Source organism: Suncus etruscus, chromosome 18, assembly GCF_024139225.1.
Source record: "Suncus etruscus isolate mSunEtr1 chromosome 18, mSunEtr1.pri.cur, whole genome shotgun sequence".
NCBI lineage: Eukaryota > Metazoa > Chordata > Mammalia > Eulipotyphla > Soricidae > Suncus > Suncus etruscus.
The window spans coordinates 43,324,907-43,348,337 of NC_064865.1; positions in this window are offsets into that span (position 1 = coordinate 43,324,907).

Consider the following 23,431-nt stretch of genomic DNA (forward strand, 5'->3'; position numbering starts at 1 on the left):
GCAAAAGCAACCAGCAAAGATCATCTGATTCCACTTAAACGGGAATTCATAGAGAAGGAAGTAGATTGGAGGTTACCAAGTTTACCGGGTCTGGAAGTAATGAAGTTGCTATCAGATGGGGGTGGCATTTGGGATGATGGAAAGTAGTGATGACCTACCCCCTAACATTGTGGGTGGACTTTCTTCATTGCTGCTGAAATTTTTTGTTGTTTTGGGGCAACACTCGGCAGTGCTCAGGGGTTACTCCTGGCTCTGCACTCAGATAATGCTCCTGGAAGCCTGAGTGATAGCACAGCAGTAGGGTGTTTGCCTTGCATGCTGCCGACCCAGGATAGACCTGGATTCGATCCCTGGCATCCCATGTGGTCCCAAGTCTGCCAAGAGGGATTTCTGAGCACAGAGAGCCAGGAGTAACCTGTGCGCCGCTGGGAGTGACCCAAACACACACACACACACACACACACACACACACACACACACACAACTGAATCCGGTTCAGTCCCAGATTGGCTGCATGCAAGGCAAACATCCACCACTGTGCTATCGCTCCAGTTCCTGCTGCTGACATTTAACCATTTAGGAATGGTTAAAACTGCAAACTTCATGTTATTGCCATTGACAACTGAAAAAAAAAAATTGGCATGAAGCAAGATACAGCCAATTGTAGAAGGCTATGTAGATACTGGAGAAACAGGAATAACTTTTTATTTGATGTAAAAAGTTGTCCAAGGTGCTGGAGAGAAAATAGTACAGCTACAGCAGGTAGCAAGGATACTTGCCTCACACCCAGTTGACGTATATATATATATATATATATATATATATATATATATATATATATATATGCACTTCCAGGAGTGATTTCTGAGTACAGAGCCAGGAGTAACCCTTGAGCATTGCCAGGTGTGGTCCAAAAACCAAAACCAAACAAAAAGAATGTTGCTCAAGATATATTACTAAAAAAAAAAAAAAATGCAATTGAGACCATCTGGGTAATGTAACACCAGTTTTTCTTCATCATTATCCTACTTTAAAGGTTCAATATTTGTTAATCAATCTTATTTTTGCAATACCTCATGCTAAGAACATTTTTTCTACTTTGTGATAGGGAAATTAAGGCACTGAGTTCTTATCCTTTATCCAAGAACACAGGTCTAATGGTAGAGCTAGAATGTTGGAATTGTGCAATTTTTGGATTCCAAAACATTCTCAGGGGCCGAAGCGATAGCACAGAGGTAGGGTGTTTGCCTTGCATGCAGCTGACCCAGGAGGAACCTAGGTTCGATCCCCAGCATCCTGCAGATCCCCCAAGTCAGGAGCAATTTCTGAGTGCATAGCCAGGAGTAACCCCTAAGCATCAGCAGGTGTGGCCCAAAAAACAAAAACAAAAACAAAACAACAAAAAACATTCTCAACTTTTGTGTAAGCCTCACCTGGGAGACTTTATTATTATTATTACTATTATTTTATTGGTTTTGGGGCCATACTAGCAGTGCTCAGGGTTTACTCCAGGTTCTTCACTGAGAAATCACTTCTGGCAGACTCAGTGGACCATAGGGATGTTGGGGATCAAACCAGGGTTGACCATGTAAACTCCCTCCCTGCTGTGTTATCTCTCGGGTCCACCTGAGAGAACAGCAGGTTTTTGGACCCACCTTGACCCATCTCTGCCCTAAAGTTTGAGACTGAGGCTTAATCCAATATATACCCTTGAAGTGCCAATAGAAACCTATGAAATCTTAACATGTACAAGAAAACTTCACGGGGCTGGGTAGGTGGCGCTGGAGGTAAGGTGCCTGCCTTGCAAGCGCTAGCCAAGGAAGGACCGCGGTTCGATCCCCTGGCGTCCCATATGGTCCCCCCAAGCCAGGGGCGATTTCTGAGCACATAGCCAGGAGTAACCCCTGAGCGTCAAACGAGTGTGGCCCAAAAACCAAAAAAAAAAAAAAAAAAAAAAGAAAACTTCACTTGGGATTCTGTGAGTTTTTTATTTTTAGATTTTTTTTTTTTTTTTTTTTTTTTTGGTTTTTGGGCCATACCGGCAGTGCTTAGGGGTTACTCCTGGCTGTCTGCTCAGAAATAGCACCTGGCAGACACGGGGGACCATATGGGACACTGGGATTCGAACCAACCACCTTTGGTCCTGGATCAGCTGCTTGCAAGGCAAACACCACTGTGCTATCTCTCCGGGCCCTTCGTTTTTAGATTTTGAGTGCCACCTGACTATGCTCGGGGATCACTCTTGGTGGTGCTTGGTGGTGACAGTGATTGGATCCAGTTTGACCATGTGCAAAGAAAATTCCTTACTCTTTGGCTCATGTGGGCATTTTTTTTATTTGAAAATGAGTATATTCTATAAACCAGACAAAACAATCTCTACAAATCTAGCCAACTGTATATCCATTTTTACTTGGTTTACAAGTTTACCTCATAGCTTACTTAGCTTTGGCTGAAGCGTTATTCTGTCAGAAATTTAGGCATGTTTTTCCTCAGGGAAAGACAAATACCAAATGTATTCATTCAGATATGAAATATAAAAACAAAGCAAAGAAAAAAAGCTACAAAAAAGAAACAACCCCTGGGGCCAGAGAGATAGCACAGCAGTAGGGCGTTTGCCTTGCATTCAGGATGGAAAGTGGTTCAAAATCCCACCATCCCATACGATAAACCACACACACACACACACACACACACACACACACACACACACACACACACCCTGTGCCTGCCAAGAGCGACTTCTGAGCCAGAGCCAGGAGTAACTCCTGAGCACCGCAGGGTGTGACCCAACCCCCCCCCCCAAAACCCCCAATATCCCAATAAATGAATGGATTTTGGCAACAGAACAGGGATTGGCAGAGGGGAGATGTGTAAGTTGACATACTAGTCAAATCTCACTCTGTGCCTCAGTTTCTCCATTTATAAAATGGATACATGAACAGTTACAAACAAGGTCCCTGCAGTGGCTGTTTATATTGGGAATTGCATACTTTTTGGGGCCTTACATGATAATAGGCTGCTGTGCTATTCCGGAGAGAATTCAACACAGCTCAGGAAACTCATGCCCTTTGCTGTGTTGACAAAGGAGTAATCAGTCAGGTTCTACTAGATGCAAATGGCGTCAATTTGAGAACACAAATCATGACCATAAATCATGATCCTAAAGCCGAAGTGATAGAACAGTGGTAGGGCATTTGCCTTACATGAGGATGCCCAGGATGGACCTGGGTTTGATCCCAAGCATCCCAGGTGGTCCCACAAGCCAGGAGCGATTTCTGAGCACATAGCCAGAAGTAACTGCTGAGCATCATCTGGTGTGACCCCAAAACCAAAAAAAATCATGGGGCCCGGAGAGATAGCACAGCAGTGTTTGCCTTGGAAGCAGCCAATCCAGGACCTAAGGTGGTTGGTTCGAATCCCAGTGTCCCATATGGTCCCCCGTGCCTGCCAGGAGCTATTTCTGAGCAGACAGCCAGGAGTAACCCCTGAGCACCGCCGGGTATGGCCCAAAAACAAAAACAAAAACAAAAAAAAAATCATGATCCTAGATCAAGGGTCCATACCCAGTGGGGTCCATCAGATCAGGAGCTTTTGATTTTTTAGCTTTAGGGGTCTTTTATTTATTATTTAATCAGAGAACTGTGATTTACAAAGTTATTGATAGTTGAGTTTTAACCATATGTTTTTTGTTTGTTTTTGTTTTTTTTGTTTTTTCGGGCCACACCCGTTAGATGCTCAGGGGTTACTCCTGGCTAAGCGCTCAGAAATTGCCCCTGGCTTGGGGGGACCATATGGGATGCCGGGGGATCGAACTGCGGTCCTTCCTTGGCTAGTGCTTGCAAGGCAGACACCTTACCTCTAGCGCCACCTCGCCGGCCCCCATATAATGTTCTAGCACTAATTCTGACATGAGTGTCAGCTTCCCTTCACCAGTGTTCCTACAGTTCCTCCTGTTTCTTCAGTCTCTCACCATGTTAGGATCATTTTATTTATTTATTTATTTATTTATTTATTTATTTATTTATTTATTTATTTATTTATTTATTTATTGGTTTTTGGGCCACACCTGGCGGTGCTCAGGGGTTACTCCTGGCTGCCTGCTCAGAAATAGCTCCTGGCAGGCACGGGGGACCATATGGGACACCGGGATTTGAACCAACCACTTTTGGTCCTGGATCAGCTGCTTGCAAGGCAAACGCCACTGTGCTATATCTCCGGGCCCTATTTTATTTATTTATTTATTTATTTTGGTTTTTAGGCCACACCCAGTGACACAGGATGTCACTGAGCACTATGTGCTCAGAAATTACTCCTGGCTTGGGGAACCATATGGGACGATGAGGGATCGAATTGCGGTCTATCCTAGGCTAGCACTTGCAAGGCAGGCACCTTACTGCTTGCGCCAATGCTCCAGCCTTTATCAGGAACATTTTAAAGTTTAGTGGTTGTAGTTTGATTCTCATGTTTTCAGTATTGAATCCCTCACATCCCATTGACCCTGTTCCCCTATTACATCTCTTCATCTTCTTCTGTCTCTCCTCAATTTATTTTCCACTCTGTCCTCCACCCTATAATCTGGGGTCAAGAGTGATCTGGGCATCCCTCCTTTACTACCAGGGATGGCGAACAAGTTCGACACAAAGAGCCAAAATTTTAAACTGTGAGAGTCAGAGAGCCACACCACACAGTGACCTACCAAAACAGACAAACACTCCCACAAAAACATATCATTTTTAACAATAATATATTAAACACATATTGCATTTTGCCATTTTGAGTGAGGGTAAAAATCCTGTTCGCCACCCCTGCTATAGTCCATTTCCTTGTCCTGTCCTGTTATTTTTGTTTGTTTGTTTGTTTGTTTTTGGGTCACACCGGGCAGCACTCAGGGGTTACTCCTGGTTCTGCACTGAAAAATCACTCCTGGCAGGCTCAGGGGATCTTATGGGATGTCGGGAATCAAACCCAGGTTCATCCTAGGTCAGCAGCATGCTAGGCAAAGGCCCTACCACTGTGCTATCACTCCGGTCCCTTCCACATCCAGTTATTCTCCAGTACACAGATATGTGAGCTCATCCTATGTTTGTCCTTTTGTATAACTTCCCTCAGCATGTTCTTTTCCAATTCTGTCCATTTGTGGATTATGAAGTCTTAGGCCCTTAAGAAGACCAGGAAGGAAGGTCATCTGAGGTTAGATCATTTGAGGCAAAACTTCTGAATTGGTTTTTGGTCATACTGAGTTGTCTCAGGCAGGCAGGGACTCTTCACACACCAGTCTTCAGTGTGGGCCTGCTGTCCCCAACAAAATGTGTTTTTGTTTATTTGGTTTTTGTAGTGTCCAAATAGGGCAGCTGGCTCTTTGGTTCACCTCAACATCTCCACTTGGCAGCTAAGAGACCACATAGAGTCTGTTTGCCTCCAAACAGGTTCCACAGCTGCTGAAGAGTTGGTTTAGATAACTGAGCAGCTCTGGATTTAATGTTCTGTTACCCTCAAGTAAATATTGTGATGAAGGACAAGAGAAAGAAACTCAGAGGGGGATCACAGGGTTTATTTTCCATCAGAATTAGTTGGCTTAGGGGCCGGTGAGGTGGCGCTAGAGGTAAGGTGTCTGCCTTGCAAGTGCTAGCCAAGGAAGGACGGACCGAGGTTCGATCCCCCGGCGTCCCGTATGGTTCCCCCAAGCCAGGGGCAATTTCTGAGCTCTTAGCCAGGAGTAACCCTGAGCATCAAATGGGTGTGGCAGAAAAACAAAACAAACAAACAAACAAAAATAGTTGGCTTGCTGTGCAATGCTTCCAAGAGGAGAAGATCAGAAAACCTACTTGTCAGGATGGGTTTAAGTTTCTGCCTTTAAGGGGGCCCATTTTTAGGGACAGACACTTGAGGGCCTGTGCAGGAGAGAGGGAATCAATAGGACTGTGGTCACACACCTCTAATCCAAGCTCTGCCATCACTACTGGACCACCTTCAATTCTTTGTTTTTCCTTTTGGTTTGGGGCCACACCCAATGATGCTCATGAGTTCTTCTGGGTTCTGCACTTAGGAATTACTCCTGGTGGTGCTCAGGGGATCACATAGGATGCCAGGGATCAAACCCGGGTTGGATGTGCATTGGTTGTTATAGTTTAAATTTCAGTATTGTTGACTGTCTATATTAGATGTATCTCACCTCTATATCACCAATGTGCTAAGGCCCCTAAGCCTTACCCTATGACCTTCTTTTCAGCATCTGCCTACCCACTCCCCAAATCTCTTTCCTTTTCTGTCCTTCTAATTTCTCTGATCCTGGGTCAACTAAAATATGGGTATCCGCATCTGATACTTACATTCCCTCCTTCTGTTATTCTACATACCACAGATAAGTGAGCTTAACCAGTATTTGTTCTTTTCCTTCTAATGCACTTCACTTGCATGATATCCTCCCATTCTATCTAAGTTACAGCAAATCGCATGATTTTATTATTCCTTGCAGCTGCTGTGTACATATACCACATTTTTCACTATCCAACCATCTGCTATTGAATACCTAAGTTGATCTCATTTCCTAGCTAGTGTGCTGAGTGCTACAATGAGTATTAGTGTCTATATGTCCTTTTGAATTAATGTTTTTGTGCCCTGGGAGTTAATGCTGTTTTAAAGTAAAACCAGCACATGAGGCTGAAATGATAGCACAGTGGTAAGGAATTTGACTTTCATGGGGCAGACCCAGGATCGACCATGGTTTGATCCCCGGCTTCCCATATGGTCCCCTCGAGTCTGCCAGGAGAGATTTCTGAGTGCAGAGCCAGGAGTAACCCCTGAGCGCTGCTGGGTGGGGCCCAAACATATATACACACACCCCTCAAAAAAGTAAAACCAGCACATTAAAATAAAAGCTCCATATAATGGCCACACCCACTTATTCACACACACCCAATTTTTTTTGTATTATTTTTGGGCCACACTTGGCAGCGCTCAGGTGTTACTCCTAGCTCTGTGCTCAGAAATCACTCCTGGAATGCTCAGGGGACCATATGGGATGCCAGGGATCGAACCCGGGTCCATCTTGTGTTGGCAGCATGCAAGGCAAACACCCTACTGCCGTGCTATCACTCCGGCCCCTCAGAAAACAAAATTTTTTTTGGGTCACACCCGGCATTACTTAGGGGTTACTCCTGGCTCTGTGCTCAGAAATCACTCCTGGCAGACAAGGGAGACCATATGAGATGCCGAGATTCGAACCACCATCAGTCCTGGATCAGCTGCTTGCAAGACAAATGCCTTACCACTGTGCTATCTCTCAGGTCCCACAAAAAAATTTTTTTTGTCATAAAGTCTGCAATGATTATGCAGTGAGGAGTGGCACTTCTTTCCACGGGTCCCTCATTTCTTCTACAATGAGGTATTTTTTTCCTGTACCTTTTCTCTTTTTTTTTTCTTTTTTGGTTTTTGAGCCACTCCTGGTGACACTCAGGGGTTACTCCAGGCTATGCATTCAGAAATCGCTCCTGGCTTGGGGGACCATATGGAAAACTGGGGGATCGAACCTCGGTTTGTCCTAGGCTAGATCACGCAAGGCAGATGCCTTACTGCTTGTGCCACCTCTCCAGCCCCTGCCTTTTCTCTTTTAGCATTAGTTCTAAACTCTTGAGCTAAAAAACTTATTATAAAACTTACTAAAAAAAAAAACACTCTAAAACTTACTTCCATGACCCATGGATAATAAAGCCCACTTAGAGTTACTGACCACAGTGAGCTTCTGCTCCTGCCCTTTACAGGGAAACAATCCTGGGCTTGTCCTTGTGGTGTCAAATGGGTTTTTGTCCTTAGAGCATCCTATCAGGTAAATGTCCTCAAATGTGAGACCTGTGATAAACTTTTCTTAAAGTAGAAATCTGAATTATTGTCCCACTTAATACTTCTTAAAAGTAGAATGTTTTAAACATTGTTTGAGTTTTAAAAAGTACATGAGCCCATTAGACACCAGATATGTATTAGATATTGCTCTGGGTGGGATATCCAGAGAATTTAGGAAGAGCTTGGCCTTCACGGAGTTACAGGGCTGAAAGGATTTTATACAAAGAGTGTGAGAGTCTGCAACAGAAATGAGCTCAGAATGCTAATGGGGATTCTTTCGGCACCACTGGGCAGCAGCTGAAGCCCTGTGAACTTTCCTCCTAAACTATACAAAGGTTTAAGTTCTGAAAGGAAAATTGTATCATGTTCAAAATATGAAAATAAAATGACCGTGGCTAATACAGACTTCATTGACTCTTGCAAACTGTAACCTTATGTCAACCCTATCAAATTCATTAGTTTTACAAAGTTACTACATTTTGAAAACAATTTGTAAGCACCAGTTTCTTTCTTTCTTTCTTTTTTTTTAAATGTTCTTGAATCCCCGGTTATGTAGACAATGATTACTGACATAAGCTGTAGTCAGTTAAAATAATTGACTTGAGGGGCTGGAGCGGTGGTGCAGTGAGAGGGCATTTGCCTTGCATGCGGCTGACCTAGGAGGGACCAAGGTTCGATCCCCAGGCATCCCATATGGCCCCCTGAGCCAGGAGTGATTTCTGAGCGAATAACCAGGAGTAACCCCTGAGCGTCACCTGGTGTGGCCCAAAAACAAACAACAACAACAACAAAAATTGAGGAACTTCGCTGGATCTCAGATGCCAGCACCCTTCTGCCTCTCTACTCTGCTGTCCTGCATTTCCGGCCTGATTTCACCCTTGGTGCGGCTCATCAGCCAGCCTGCCTTCCTGTGACACGCCCAGAAAGGGAGGAGCCACTGAACTTCGCTGGATCTCAGATGCCAGCACACTTCTGCCTCTCTACTCTGCTGTCCTGCATTTTTGGCCTGATTTCATCCTGGGTGCGGCCCATCTGCCAGCCTGCCTTCCTGTGAGCCTTCCATGGAGGTGAGTCGACACGCCCAGGAAGGGAGAAGCCAGAGGAGCACGGTTGCTCCGCTCCCCTTCGCGACGGTGCACAGCATTTAGCCGATGAATACAATCACAACACGTAGAAAAACACGCAGTACTAGTGTGACAATGGGGAAACAACACGGGCCAGTGCCAGACATAGAGAATGAAGATGGCAACTCTGATGACTTGAACATGACCAACCACCTAGTCAGTCTCTCAGATAAGGAGTTTAGAGTTGCAATATGGAACATGTTCAAAGAACTCAAACAAAGTATAGAAGAGAAAACTAAAAAGAATCAGGAGAATATGAAGATAGAAATGAGAAAACTCCAAACAGAAATTTCAGATCAAATAACAGGTCTGAGAAACTCAATAGATGAATTGAAGAAAAACATGTTTGAGATTTCCCACAGGTTAACAGCAGCTGAGGATAGAATCAGTACACTGGAAGATGAGATACATAACAATTACATACAGCAGAAGAAATTGGAAAAAAGCCTCAAAGCAAATGATCAAACAATGGAAAAATTACTCAAATAATGGGAACAGATGAAAATAGAAGTCTATGATAAACTCAACAGAAACAACTTAAGAATCATTGGAGTCCCAGAGACTCAGGAAGAAAATCTCCAGGAAGAATCAACAGTCAAGAACATCATTAAAGAGAAACTACCAGAGATAATGAATACATGTGATCAAATCCTGCATGCCCGAAGAGTGCCAACTAAAAGAGACCCCAGAAAAAACACCCCAAGACACATCCTAGTCACAATGACGAATCCCATAGATAGAGACAGAATTCTGAAAGCAGCAAGATCGAAAAGAGAAATTACATTCAAGGGAACATCCTTGAGATTTACTGCAGACCTGTCACCAGAAACACTCAAGGCCAGAAGGCAGTGGTGGGACATAGTGACAAAACTCAATGAAATAAATGCTTCGCCTAGAATACTGCACCCAGCAAAACTCACTTTCAGGTTTGAAGGAACAATACATAGTTTCACAGACAAACAACAGCTCAAAAACTTCACAGACTCAAAACCATTCTTAAAAGAAAAACTGAACGGCATACTTTAAGACAAGGCTTACCAACAGACACACCAAACTTTAATATAAAGATGGCACTAACTCCCAGGACAATTCTTTCTCTCAATGTCAATGGACTAAATGCACCAGTTAAGAGACACAGAGTGGCTAAATGGATCAAAAAACTCAATCCAACCTTCTGCTGCCTACAAGAAACGCACCTGAATAGTCAGAACAAACATAGACTCAAAATAAAAGGCTGGAGGAAAATCATCCAAGCAAACAACACCCAAAAAAAAGCTGGAGTGGCTATACTCATATCAGATGATGCAAACTTTATACATAGGAAAGTTGTAAGGGACAAAGATGGACATTTTGTATTAATCAAGGGATATGTACAGCAGGAAGAAATCACCCTCCTAAACATATATGCACCGAATGAGGGGCCAGCAAAATATTTAATACAACTGTTGACAAATCTGAAAAATAATATCAATAACAACACAATAATTGTGGGAGACCTCAACACGGCATTGTCAACACTAGACAGGTCAACTAGACTGAAACCCAACAAGAATATACTAGACCTGAGGAGAGAAATGGAAGAAAGAGGCCTAGTAGATATATACAGGACACTTCACCCCCAGAAGCCTGGATACACATTTTTCTCTAATGTACATGGGACATTCTCTAGGATAGACTACATGTTAGCACACAAAACATACCTCCATAATATCAAGAGGATAGAAATTTTGCAGGCTTCCTTTGCTGACCACAAAGCCCTGAAATTATATATACACAACATCATCATATCAATCGACGCAGAGAAAGCATTTGACAAGGTCCAACACCCATTCTTGATCAAAACTCTCAGCAAGATGGGAATGGAAGGAACCTTTCTCAATATAGTTAAGGCCATCTACCACAAGCCAGAGGCAAATATTGTCCTCAATGGAGAAAAACTGAAAGCCTTTCCTCTAAATTCTGGCACAAGACAAGGCTGTCCTCTCTCACCACTCCTATTCAACATAGCACTGGAAGTACTCGCTATAGCGATTAGGCAAGAAAAGGATATCAAGGGAATCCAGCTAGGAAAGGAAGAAGTCAAGCTCTCACTGTTTGCAGATGACATGATACTCTACTTAGAAAACCCCAAAGAAAAAAGCTTCTAGAAACAATAGACTCATATAGCAAGGTGGCAGGCTACAAAATTAACACACAAAAATCAATGGCCTTTTTATACACCAATACTAATAAGGAAGAAATGGACATTAAGAAAACAACTCCATTCACTATAGTGTCACACAAACTCAAATATCTTGGAATCAACTTGACTAAAAATGTGAAGGACCTATACAAGGAAAACTATAAAACTCTGCTCCAAGAAATAAGAGAGGACACGCGGAAATGGAAGCACATACCCTGCTCATGGATTGGCAGGATTAACATCATTAAAATGGCAATACTCCCCAAAGCACTGTACAGATTTAATGCGATCCCCCTAAAGATACCCATGACATTCTTCAAAGAAGTGGACCAGGCACTTTTGAAATTTATTTGGAACAATAAACACCCTCGAATAGCTAAAGCAATCATTGGGAAAAAGAATATGGGAGGAATTACTTTCCCCAACTTTAAACTTTACTACAAAGCAATAGTTATCAAAACAGCATGGTATTGGAATAAGGACAGGCCCTCAGATCAGTGGAATAAGCTTGAATACTCAGAGAATGTTCCCCAGACATACAATCACCTAATTTTTGATAAAGGAACAAAAAATCCTAAATGGAACAAAGAAAGCCTCTTCAACAAGTGGTGTTGGCACAACTGGGTAGCCACTTGCAAAAAATTGAACTTAGACCCCCAGCTAACATCATGTACAAAGGTAAAATCCAAATGGATTAAAGACCTCGATATCAGCCCCAAAACCATAAGATATATAGAACAATACGTAGGTAAAACACTCCAGGACATTGAGGCTAAAGGCATCTTCAAGGAAGAAACTGCACTCTCCAAGCAAGTGAAAGCAGAAATTAACAGATGGGAATATTTTAAGCTGAGAAGCTTCTGCACCTCAAAGGAAATAGTGCCCAAGATACAAGAGCCACCCACTGAGTGGGAGAAACTATTCACCCAATACCCATCAGATAAGGGGCTAATCTCCAAAATATACAAGGCACTGACAGAACTTTACAAGAAAAAAACATCTAATCCCATCAAAAAATGGGGAGAAGAAATGAACAGACACTTTGACAAAGAAGAAATACAGATGGCCAAAAGACACATGAAAAAGTGCTCCACATCACTAATCATCAGGGAGATGCAAATCAAAACAACGATGAGATACCACCTCACACCCCAGAGAATGGCACACATCACAAAGAATGAGAATAAACAGTGTTGGCGGGGATGTGGGGAGAAAGGAACTCTTATCCACTGCTGGTGGGAATGCCGTCTAGTTCAACCTTTATGGAAAGCGATATGGAGATTCCTCCAAAAACTGGAAATTGAGCTCCCATACGATCCAGCTATACCACTCCTAGGAATATACCCTAGGAACACAAAAATACAATACAAAAACCCCTTCCTTACACCTATATTCATTGCAGCTCTATTTACCATAGCAAGACTCTGGAAACAACCAAGATGCCCTTCAACAGACGAATGGCTAAAGAAACTGTGGTATATATACACAATGGAATATTATGCAGCTGTCAGGAGAGATGAAGTCATGAAATTTTCCTATACATGGATGTACACGGAATCTATTATGCTGAGTGAAATAAGTCAGAGAGAGAGAGAAAAACGCAGAATGCTCTCACACATTTATGGGTTTTAAGAAAAATGAAAGACATTCTTGCAATAATAACTTTCAGACACAAAAGAGAAAAGAGCTGGAAGTTCCAGCTCACCTCAGGAAGCTCATCACAAAGAGTGATGAGTTTAGTTGGATAAATAACTACATTTTGAACTGTCCTAATAATGAGAATGTATGAGGGAAATTGAGAACCTGTTTAGAGTACAGGCGGGGGTCGGATGGGGAGGAGGGAGACTTGGGACATTGGTGATGGGAATGTTGCACTGGTGATGGGTACAAAAGAAAAAAAAAAGAAAAAAAAAAGAAAAAGAAAATAATTACCTAGCTTTAAGCTATACTACAAGGCCATAGTGATCAAAATAACTTGGTACTAATATAAAGACAGACTCTAAAAAAAAAAAAATTGAGTTGACTTACAAAGTAGTTGTAAGACAGCATTTTTTAAAAATAATCACTTCACAAAATTATCTTGGGTTTAGGGTGCTGGAACATTAGAAAAGTCTTAATGGGTGGTGCTAAAGCAATAGCACAGGTAGTAGGACATTTGCCTTGCATGCAGCAAACTCAGCTTCGATCCCCAGCCTCTCATATGGTCTCCAGAGCATCAAAAAGCATAATTTCTGAGCTCAGATCCAAGAGTAACTCCTGAACACCGAAGGATGTGGCCCCCAACAAAACAAAAAAGTCTTAATGAGTTTCCAGGTGGGGCCCCATAAACCCCATAAACCCATTGTGAGGTTCAATTGAGATCTTAGAAAAGTCTTGGACGCTGCCATGTAGGCCCCAGGAGACAAGAAGCTGTGGGTTGGGGTGCCATAGGGGCTTCTGCGGTAGCATAAGAAGAATCCCCGAAGTGGGAACACTTCTTCCCAATCAAGGTTGTAGCCTGCTGCCACCATCTGAATAGCTGAAGTAACAGAAATGCCGGGTCTGTGATTTGGAGACCAGAAGTCTGGAATCCAGGTGCTATAGGGCTGGTTCCCTTGAAGGAAGACTCGGTTCCTCACCTTCCTGTCAATCCAGGAGAACATTTAGTCCTAGTCTCTTAGGGACCCACCCTGCTCTGCTGACATCACCCTAATTGAGTTAATGAGACCTCCGCCAACCTGCTTCCAAATAAGGTCTGAAAATTTGGGGTTTGAGGGTGTTAAGACTGTAACATTTGAGTTTGTTTTTATTTCTTGTTTTAGGAGGCCACACCCTCCTGATGCTCAGGGGTTACTCCTGGCTCTACACTCAGCAATTATTTCTGGTGGTGCTTGGGAAAGCTCGGATTGAATCCTGGTCAGCTTCGAGCAAGGCAAACACCCGACCTGCTGTACTACATTAAATTTGAGGAACACAATTAACCCATAACAGGATGAGTGAGAGAGAAGCAGAAGCCACTCCTGAAGCAGAGCTTCAGAGGCAGACTGACTGCATGTGAGTAAGAGCATGTCTTGAACAGCAAGTAAATCAACAAACAAGATGTCCCCTGTACACCAGGGTGATGGAACTACAGCTCATTGAAATGTCAGCACCCTTGGAAACAAATAAATTGTTGGTGTACCTATCTGAGACCCTGGATTTGGGTGTAGCTACCTAAGACCCACCCATTTCTGGGAGGGGTCTTGGGAAGCAGATATTAGGTGTAACCTTACCTGCAAAACCCCGCCCATTCCTGGGAGGGGTCTTGGAATAGGTAGATAAACCCTGAAGCCAGGAAATTAAGGGTGTCTGCCCTGCTGCGCTCTCGGGCTTTAGGTTCTTTGCCTCTTTTGGTCTTTGACCAGGATGGAGGCCAAAGGAAGATGGCTGAATTATAAGATGCAGGGCTAAGAATGGCCGAATGCTTGAAAGGTTATGAGATAGGCCACACACCTGTGGTGGTTAGGGCATGAATAAAGATGATGCTTCCTAATGCCTGCCTGTGAGTGAGTCTTGATTCCGACATTCACCTGGGCCTGGGACCCGCCGGCTGGATGGGGGTTGCGAAGCCACGTGGCCTGGGATGGCAGAGAAAGATTCACCATCCATCGCCATCCACCACAATCTTTAATTATTTGATTCTACAATAAATGATATATATATTGATATAATGATAATACATATATTGGGACATTCAATTCCCGACATCCCATGTGGTCCCCAGCCTGCCAGGGGTGATTTCTGAGTACAGAGCCAGGAGTAACCAACCCCTGAGCAACGTCAGGTGTAGCTCCCAAACCAATCAAGCAATCAATGAATAGAGTTGTTTTTTTTTTTTTTTAACAAGGGACCAGAGAGATAGCATGGAGGTAGGGCATTTGCCTTTCATGCAGAAGGACAGTGGTTTGAATCCCGGCATCCCATAGGGTCCCCCAAGCCTGCCAGGGGCAATTTCTGAGTGTAGAGCCAGGAGTGACCCCTAAGCTCTGCCGGATGTGACCCAAAAAAAGAAGTTTTTTTTTTTTTTTTTAAAGAGTTTTATGGAATGTCTAGGAGTCCTCTTTCAGGTGCAACTGCTGCAGGTAGGGAAGAGAAGGGTAGGACGTGGGGAGGGGAAGAGAGGGAAGGGAAAGGTAAAAAGGGACATCATAAAGGGGCTAGAGAGATAGTACAGAGAGTTAATTGCAAATAGCTGATACCCAAAACTACATTTGGTTCCCCTGAGCCCACCCAGGAATGAGCCCCGAGAGCAGAGCCAGGAGTCAGCCCTGAGCACTGATGGATCTGAGTCTTCCCGGGCATCTGTGTCCCAGGGTCTGTGACTGAGCCTTGAGCACAGACAGGTCTGGCACAGGGTTCATCCTTGTATCAGTCATCTGTGTTTCCACTTGCTTCTGGGTACTGAAGTGCAGGGATCTGACTTAGATCCTGCAGCTCTTGCTGTTAAGCTGTGGGACTTAAAGCAACTGCTTGGAGGCAAACTGATACCCCTGTGCTGATCCTTAGGAGCTGAAGGAGGCTCTGTGAAGCTGGTATATATATTTGTGAATACATATATATATATGAATATATATACACACAAATATATATATATTTAAGCATCATTTAGAAGGCAACCCTTCTTTCTTTTTCTTCTTTCCTTCCTTTTTTTCCTTCCTTTTTTCCTTCCTTCCTTTTTTCCTTCCTTTCTTCCTTCCTTCCTTTTTCCCTTCCTTCCTTCCTTCCTCTTTCTTTCTTTCTTTCTTTCTTTCTTTCTTTCTTTCTTTCTTTCTTTCTTTCTTTCTTTCTTTATTTATTTATTTCTTTCTTTCTTTCTTTCTTTCTTTCTTTCTTCTTTTCTTTCTTCTTCTTATTCTTTCTTTCTTTCTTTTCTCTTCTTTTCTTCTCTCTTTCTTTCTCTTTCTTTCTTTCTTTCTTTCTTTCTTTCTTTCTTTCTTTCTTTCTTTCTTTCTTTCTTTCTTTCTTTCTTTCTTTCTTTCTTTCTTTCTTTCTTTCTTTCTTTCTTCTTTCTTTCCTCTGTCTTTCTTTCTTTCTTTCTTTCTTTCTTTCTTTCTTTCTTTCGTTCTTTCTTTCTTTCATTCTTTCTTTCTTTCTTTCTTTCTTCCTTCCTTCCTTCCTTCCTTCCTTCCTTCCTTCCTTCCTTCCTTCCTTCCTTCCTTCCTTCCTTCCTTTCTCTCTTTCTTCCTTCCTTCCTTCCTTCTTTCAATATCTTTATTTAAGCACCATGATTACAAACATGTTTGTAGTTGGGTTGTGGTTATAAAAAAGAATACTTCCCTTTCACCAGTACAACATTCCCACCACCAATGCCCCCCTACTCCTTCCTTCTCAACTCCTTGCCTGTCTGTATTCGAGACGGGCATTCTATTTCTCTCACTCACTACCACTGTCATGATAAGAAGGCAACCCTTCTAAATGGTGGTTTTGGAATTTTAGATCATGAGTTCTTGGATCTATAGTTAAAAAGCAGAGCTCTAGAATGCTATTTTCGTGTTATTTCATTTATATATTCATTTATTTAATTTTTGGGGTTTTTATGGGCCACACTTGGCAGCTCACAGGGGTTACTCCTGGCTCTGAGCTCAGAAGTTACTCCTGGCAGGCTCAGAGGACCATTGGGCTGCCGAAAATCGAACCTGGATCATCTGCGTGCAGGGCAAAGCCCTATTGACTGTGCTATTGCTCCAGCCTTATCTTTTATTTATCTCACAGTGGTACCCCCAATGGTGCACAAAGACACCATATCTCCCAGTCTCCTAGATATCCCAGTCTCCCAGAGGCACCTCCAGAGCAGGACCCTGCCCCAATCCTCTGTCCTTTTCATTCCTATATCCACTACTAAGGATGGGCCCAGATTATCTAAAGGAATGGCATGTCAGAGATCTTCCTCCCTCTGCTCTGGAGGACTGTTAAAGGCTAGCCGGCCAGTAGTGCTTAGGAGAGGCCACTGTCAACAGTATCGAGGTGGGAACACTTAGAAGTAAAGTGTTTTCAGACCAAGGAACAAATATCCTATAATAATGTCCCAGAGGGAAAAAAGGGGGGGCCAGAGAGATAGCATGGAGGTAGGGCATTTGCCTTGCATGCAGAAGGACAGTGGTTTGAATCCCGGCATCCCATACAGTCCCCCAAACCTGCCAGGAGCGATTTCTGAGCATAGAGTCAGGAGTAACTCCTGAGCACTGCCGGGTGTGACCAAAAAACAAAACAAAACAGATGTCCCAGAGGCCCAGACTCTTCCAGAGAACAACCCAGAACTTGCCTAGTCCAAGAGTCAAATTGGGCAATCCATCCCAATTCTACTGGGAAGATCAAAGGTGCACCCAGTCCTGAATCAGCAGAACCATCCTACAAAAGACACAAACCTGAACCAGAGGGGGAAAATGGGCAGATCAGGTACATATCAAAATATATATTATCTCCCATATAAGATATTACCAATAAAAGACAGCTAACGGGTTGGAGTAAAATATTTAAATTCTATGCATGAGATGGGTGGTTTTCAACAGGTTTAATAAATAGGTTGAAAATCGCTGCATCAGACTAAGATGCAATCTTCTCAATGCACCCAGAGAACCATAGATAAAAACTGCAACTCAAAGGGAACAAAGTCAAAGGAAGGAGATGAACCACAAGTAGTGTATTACGCATGCACACAGCTAAGGAACAGTCACAGAGCTTGCTGCTGAGCCAAGAAGCACAGATGAAAACAGAAGTCAGGTTTTTTTTTCTTTTTTTTTTTTTTTTGCTTTATGCTTCCCGAATTGGCAAAAATGGACAGGTCCAGTATTGGTCAAGGGGGCGGGCAGAGGGCACTTGAGGGGAAGTGTAACTTAGTTTATTTCTGGAGGGCAATTGGCAGCGTCTGCCAATTTAAAAGGTAAACATGCTTGTACCCAAAAAGTCCAATGCTAGGGACTGATTCCAATAATAACAGCAGTTAACTTTAACCCACACTTGCTGCCTGCCAGATCTCTTGCTAGGTGCTTTATGAGGATCAGTGGACTGTGGCCTCATCATCTCCCTTTTCTGGAGGAAGAAGCCAAGATTTTGGAAAATTCATTGGGAGAAACCAAGATTCACCCAAAGTGTCTGGGAGGGAGGGGTAGGAAGGGTCTTTTTGGAGGTGGAATGGCAACTTTGGTTGGACAATCCTATCAACTCCAAGTTCTACCATTTTGTAAGTCAATTAAGATTGATTGATTTGGGGCCGGGGCGATGGCGCTAGAGGTAAGGTGTCTGCCTTGCCAGCGCTAGCCTAGGACGGACCGCGGTTCGATCCCTCGGTATCTCATATGGTCCCCCATGCCAGGAGTGATTTCTGAGCGCATAGCCAGGAGTAACCCCTAGTGTCACCAGGTGTGGCCCAAACACCAAAAAAAAAAAAAATAGATTGATGATTCAGGTCTGAACGGTGGACTGACAGTGGTAGGGCATTTGACTTGCATGCAGCCAACCCAGGACAGACTCCAGTTCGATTCCATCCCATATGGTTCCCCAACCCAAGGGAGATTTCTGAGTGAATAGCCAAGAATAACCCCTGAGTGTTACTGAGTGTGGCAAAAAAACCAAACAAACAAAAAACAAATAAAAAAAAAAGATTGATTCAATCAAGAGAGAGGGAGATAGAGCAAGAGAATTAGATAAAGAGAGTAAAGAGAGTAAACAGGAAGCCTGATTCCAGTGTCTAGACATGTGATTCCTCTCCTTAATATAGTCACCCACAAGGATGAGACTGTCCTTCATCCTATCCTACTCAACGTTGTTAAAATAAAGTAAAGTAAAGTAAACGTAAAGTAAGTAAATGACTTATTTATATTATTTACTTATATCTAGTATCTGATTAAGTATAAAATCCTCAAATTTTAATTGTGGTTTGATAGCCAACTTACTGCCATTGTTTTGTGATATCAGGAAGTGGTTAAATCCCTGACTTCACACATAGAAAATATGAGCTGATAGAGAAACAAGCAATGCCACTATCTAAAAATAAATATGCTTCTGGGCCGGAGCAATAGCAAAGAGGGTAGGGTGTTTGTTTTACTTGAGGCTGACCTAGAACCAACTTGGTTCGATCCCCAGCATCTCGTATAGTTTCCCCGAGTCTGCCAGGAGTGATTTCTGAGTGCAGAGCCAGGAGTAACCCCTGAGCGCTGCCAGATGTGGCCCAAAAGTTAAAATAAAATAGATGTGCTTCTATTTTGCTTGGGAGGGAGCCACAACTAGTCATGGTGCTTAGAGGCTACCCCCTTCCCCACGGTGGTACCTAGGTATTGCTCCTAACAGTGCTGGAGATAAAACCCACCCAAGCTGCCTATGATTCTCAATGTTCTCACCAGTTCTTTAAATCTTCTCCCCAGTCCTCAATCCCGGAATATTGAATGGGAAAAAAGGGAAAGAAAGGATAGTTGAGGGTTGGAAGATCCCAATGAGGATAGAGATATGACCAGAGGGCCAGAGCACATGCTCTGCATGTGGAAACGTTGGGTTCAACCAAGGTCTCAGCATCACAAGATGTGGCCCAGATAAAACAGCGAAGAACAAACGTGTATGTGGAAAAAGATACACCCCCAAGTTGTTTACAGTGGTTCTCCTTTAAGTGCGAAAGTGGGGAAACCATCCCTTCTTTCTTTTCTTTCTTTTTTTTTTTTAAGGCCTTTTCACCTATGACCACAGTCTACCTCAGAGTTCACTGCAGTCCAAAAGGAGACTTGAGCTCACTCCATGGGTAGGTCAAAGGACTGGTTTGAAATGGCAACTTAACAATGGCTGGACTGTAGGGATTTAGTAACCTAATGCCTTCCAGGGGTTCTTTTCTTTACATCTTCCTTCTCTGTCTTCTGTTGGGTCACTTGACTCTTAGGCAAGAGTTTGTCTTGGTAGCCATATAATCATAGGCCACGCTTTTGTACCTCATGGGCTGCAGAACTACACATAGTTGCTGTCCAGAGCCTCTGCAAATGACTTCAGTTTTAAATCTAATTGGTCCAGTCCTGAATGGGCACCTGTAACCAGCAGAAAGGCAGGCAATGATTGGCTTGGGCCTGTGCACTCAATCGTGTGTGTGTGTGTGTTTGTGTGTGTGTGTGTGTGTGTGTTTTGGAGGAATGTAGAATAAAAATAAAAAATATATAAATTTAAGTCCATGAGTTGGGTAAGACAGTTCCAGGCACGGTGTTTCTAATCCCTCAGGTGGATGGGTCTGATGAATCAGGGAAACAGTGGAAAAATCATACACCAGGTAGTCAAAAAAGATATTCAGGGGCGTTTGATTTGCATGCAGCCAATCCAGGACAGACTCCAGTTCAATTCCCAGCATCTCTTATGGTCCCCTGAGCCTGCCAGGAGCAATTTCTGAGCACAGAGCCAGGAGTAACCCCTGAGTGCTGCTGGGCATGACCCAAAACCAATCAAACAAAAAAAGATATTCATTGGAGTCAGCTCACTTTTTTCTTCATGGCCTTTCTCTGCCATGTCTTTCTTCTATCTGCCGTGTGCTCTTACTGCCCTGTGCTGCGTATGCCATGTGCTTTTTCTTCCCCCAGTTCAAAGCCAGTACTTGTTCTTTATTATCCAGAACCCCACCCACCCTGGTGGGGGAAAGGCCCTGTAATGCAGGTGGGCTTTTACATACCAAAAAGAAGAGGTTAGGGAAACAGGAAGTTGGGGGGGGGGATGGTTTGTTGAAATCATTTAGTGTGGAGTTGGAGAGAGTTCAGAGGCTAAGGAGCTCTACATGCTCTAACACGTAGAGCTGACACTGCTTCAATCCTTGGCACCATATATGTATGGTCCCTGAGTGACACCAGATTTTCTGTAATCTCTGAGCTCTGCTTGTGGAGGTCCAATCTTCCCCCTTTCCCAAATAAATAATAGATCATTCAGTGTGTTCCCTGCAATGCAGAGCAGCCCCTTGCAAATCACTCTGGCTGCCACAGACTAGGGAGAGGTTAATGTTGGAGGGATAACTTTGCAATATATCTCTGCATTATTTAAATTGTTTACCAATATCCTAGATACCAAATGTCTAATACTTGGTCATTTAAAACATTTGAAAAATTATGTTGTTTTTAGGTCATACCCAATGGTGTTAGGGGTTACTCCTGACTCTGCACTGAAGAATTATTCTTTTTATTTGTTTATTTATTTATTTATTTATTTATTTATTTATTTATTTATTTAGGTTTTTGGGTCACACCTGGCAGCGCACGGGGGACACTCCTGGCTCTACACTCAGAAATCGCTCCTGGCAGGCTCCGGGAACCATATGGGATGCGGGGATTTGAACCACTGTCCTTTTGCATACAAGGCAAATAAATGCCTTACCTCCATGCTATCTCTCTGGCCCCTGAAGCATTATTCTTGCTGGTGTTCAGGGCATCTTACAGGATGCTGAGGATGGAATCTGGGTTGGCCATGTACAAAACAAATATCATACTTGCTGAACGATATATCTCTCCAGTGCCTCTAATACTTTGAAATTTTAAAATACAAAAGTGTGGGCTGGCACAATAAGTCAAATGAGTTTATCCATGTCACTGTAGACCACTTATCTTTCTCTGTCAGCACAGTCAGGTATGAACATGGTGGTTTCTGAGCATAGCCAAGCATAGCTTCCGTTTAAAAAGAATGAGATGGGGCTGAGTAATAGCACAGTGGTAAAGCATTTGCTTTGCATGCTGTCAACCCAGGACTGACTCAGGTTCAATCCCTGACATACCATATGGTCCCCAGAGCCAGCCAGGAGCAATTTCTGAGTGCAGAGGCAGGAGTAACCTCTCAGTTGCTGCTGAGTGTGGCCCAAAAATCAAATCAAATAAAACAAAAAGAATGAGATATTCCCAGTAGGGAAGAGGTTTACCTTGCATGTGACCAACCCAAGTTCTATCTTTCGCTTCCCATATGGTTCCCCATGCCTGCCAGTAGTGATTCCTGAGTGTAGAGCTAGGAGTGACCCCTGAACACTGCCATGTATGCTTCTCCCAAACAAAACAAAACAAAACAGCTATAATTAGGGATGCTACATAGACCAAATGCGGGGCCTAGTGTGAATATGACCAGCCCTTTGAGCTTTCTCCCTGACTCCAAATGCAATTATTTTGTTTTTGGGGGGCCCACACCTGGCAGTGCACAGAGGTTACTCCTGGCTCTGAGCTCAGAAATCGCCCCTGGCAGGCTTGGGGGACCATATGGGATACTGGGAATCCAATCTGGGTCCATTCTGGGTCGGCTGTGTGCAAGGCAAACTCCATACCGCTGTGCTATCATTCTGACCTCCCAAATGCAATTTTTTAAAAAAGGAATACAAATTGCAGTGTTCAGTTTATAAAGGCCTATTTCTTGTTTAAATTTAAATTGTCTAGATGAATTTCCTGAAACAAAGGGGGTTGATTTAAGAGAAGTGCTAGGACTGAGAATTAGGAGGCCTCCCTACACACATTCCATTGGGATCTCAGAAAAATCATTCAATCAGTCCAAGCTCAGTTTTCAAATAATGTTGTTGGATGGGTCTCCTTTACCTTTAATATCAATTTTTTCTTTCTTTATAAGATTCTCCTACCATCTCTGTGTTTTTCTTTCTACCTATCTACCTCTGCCATCTATCATGGGTCCATTCATTCAAGTTATTTTAACTTATTGGTCAAAATATTATATGCATTATAAAAAATTTTAATATTGAAATATATACAGTGGCAATGCAGGGGTCTCCTACCCACTGACCTCAACTCTTGCACCATCATGGCTGACCTCAGGCTACCAAGATAGTATTTTTGCCGTATGCCTATTGTATGCAAGCATAACATGATACACATGTGTTCACCATTATGCCTTTTGATTTTTGTCACCTGTAAAATCACCCCAGGTGAATGAGTTCTAAAACAGAGAGTTGCTGCATGAAATAATCCAGACTAGGCTGAGGGTGAAACACAAGTAGTCTGGCAATCGCCTACCTTGTATAGAGGTAGGTTAGGTGCCTGCCAGAACTGTCATTTTTATTGAGTACAGAGACCACCCCAAGAGTAAGGACAGATAGCTTAGGCTATCCTGAGCCAGTCCTTGCACAGATTTACAAGTAAGACAATCTCTGTTTTGGGACAAAATTAAGTTGTAAACAAACATATACAAAGGAACCAGGGATAATCTTTGTTTTGGGTAAAATAAGACGTAACCTAACAGTCACCCTGGCTGGTGTTTGAATACTATTCCCGGTGGTGTTTAGAGCACATATGGCACAGTGGATTGAATTCAGGGCTTCTCTATACAAAGC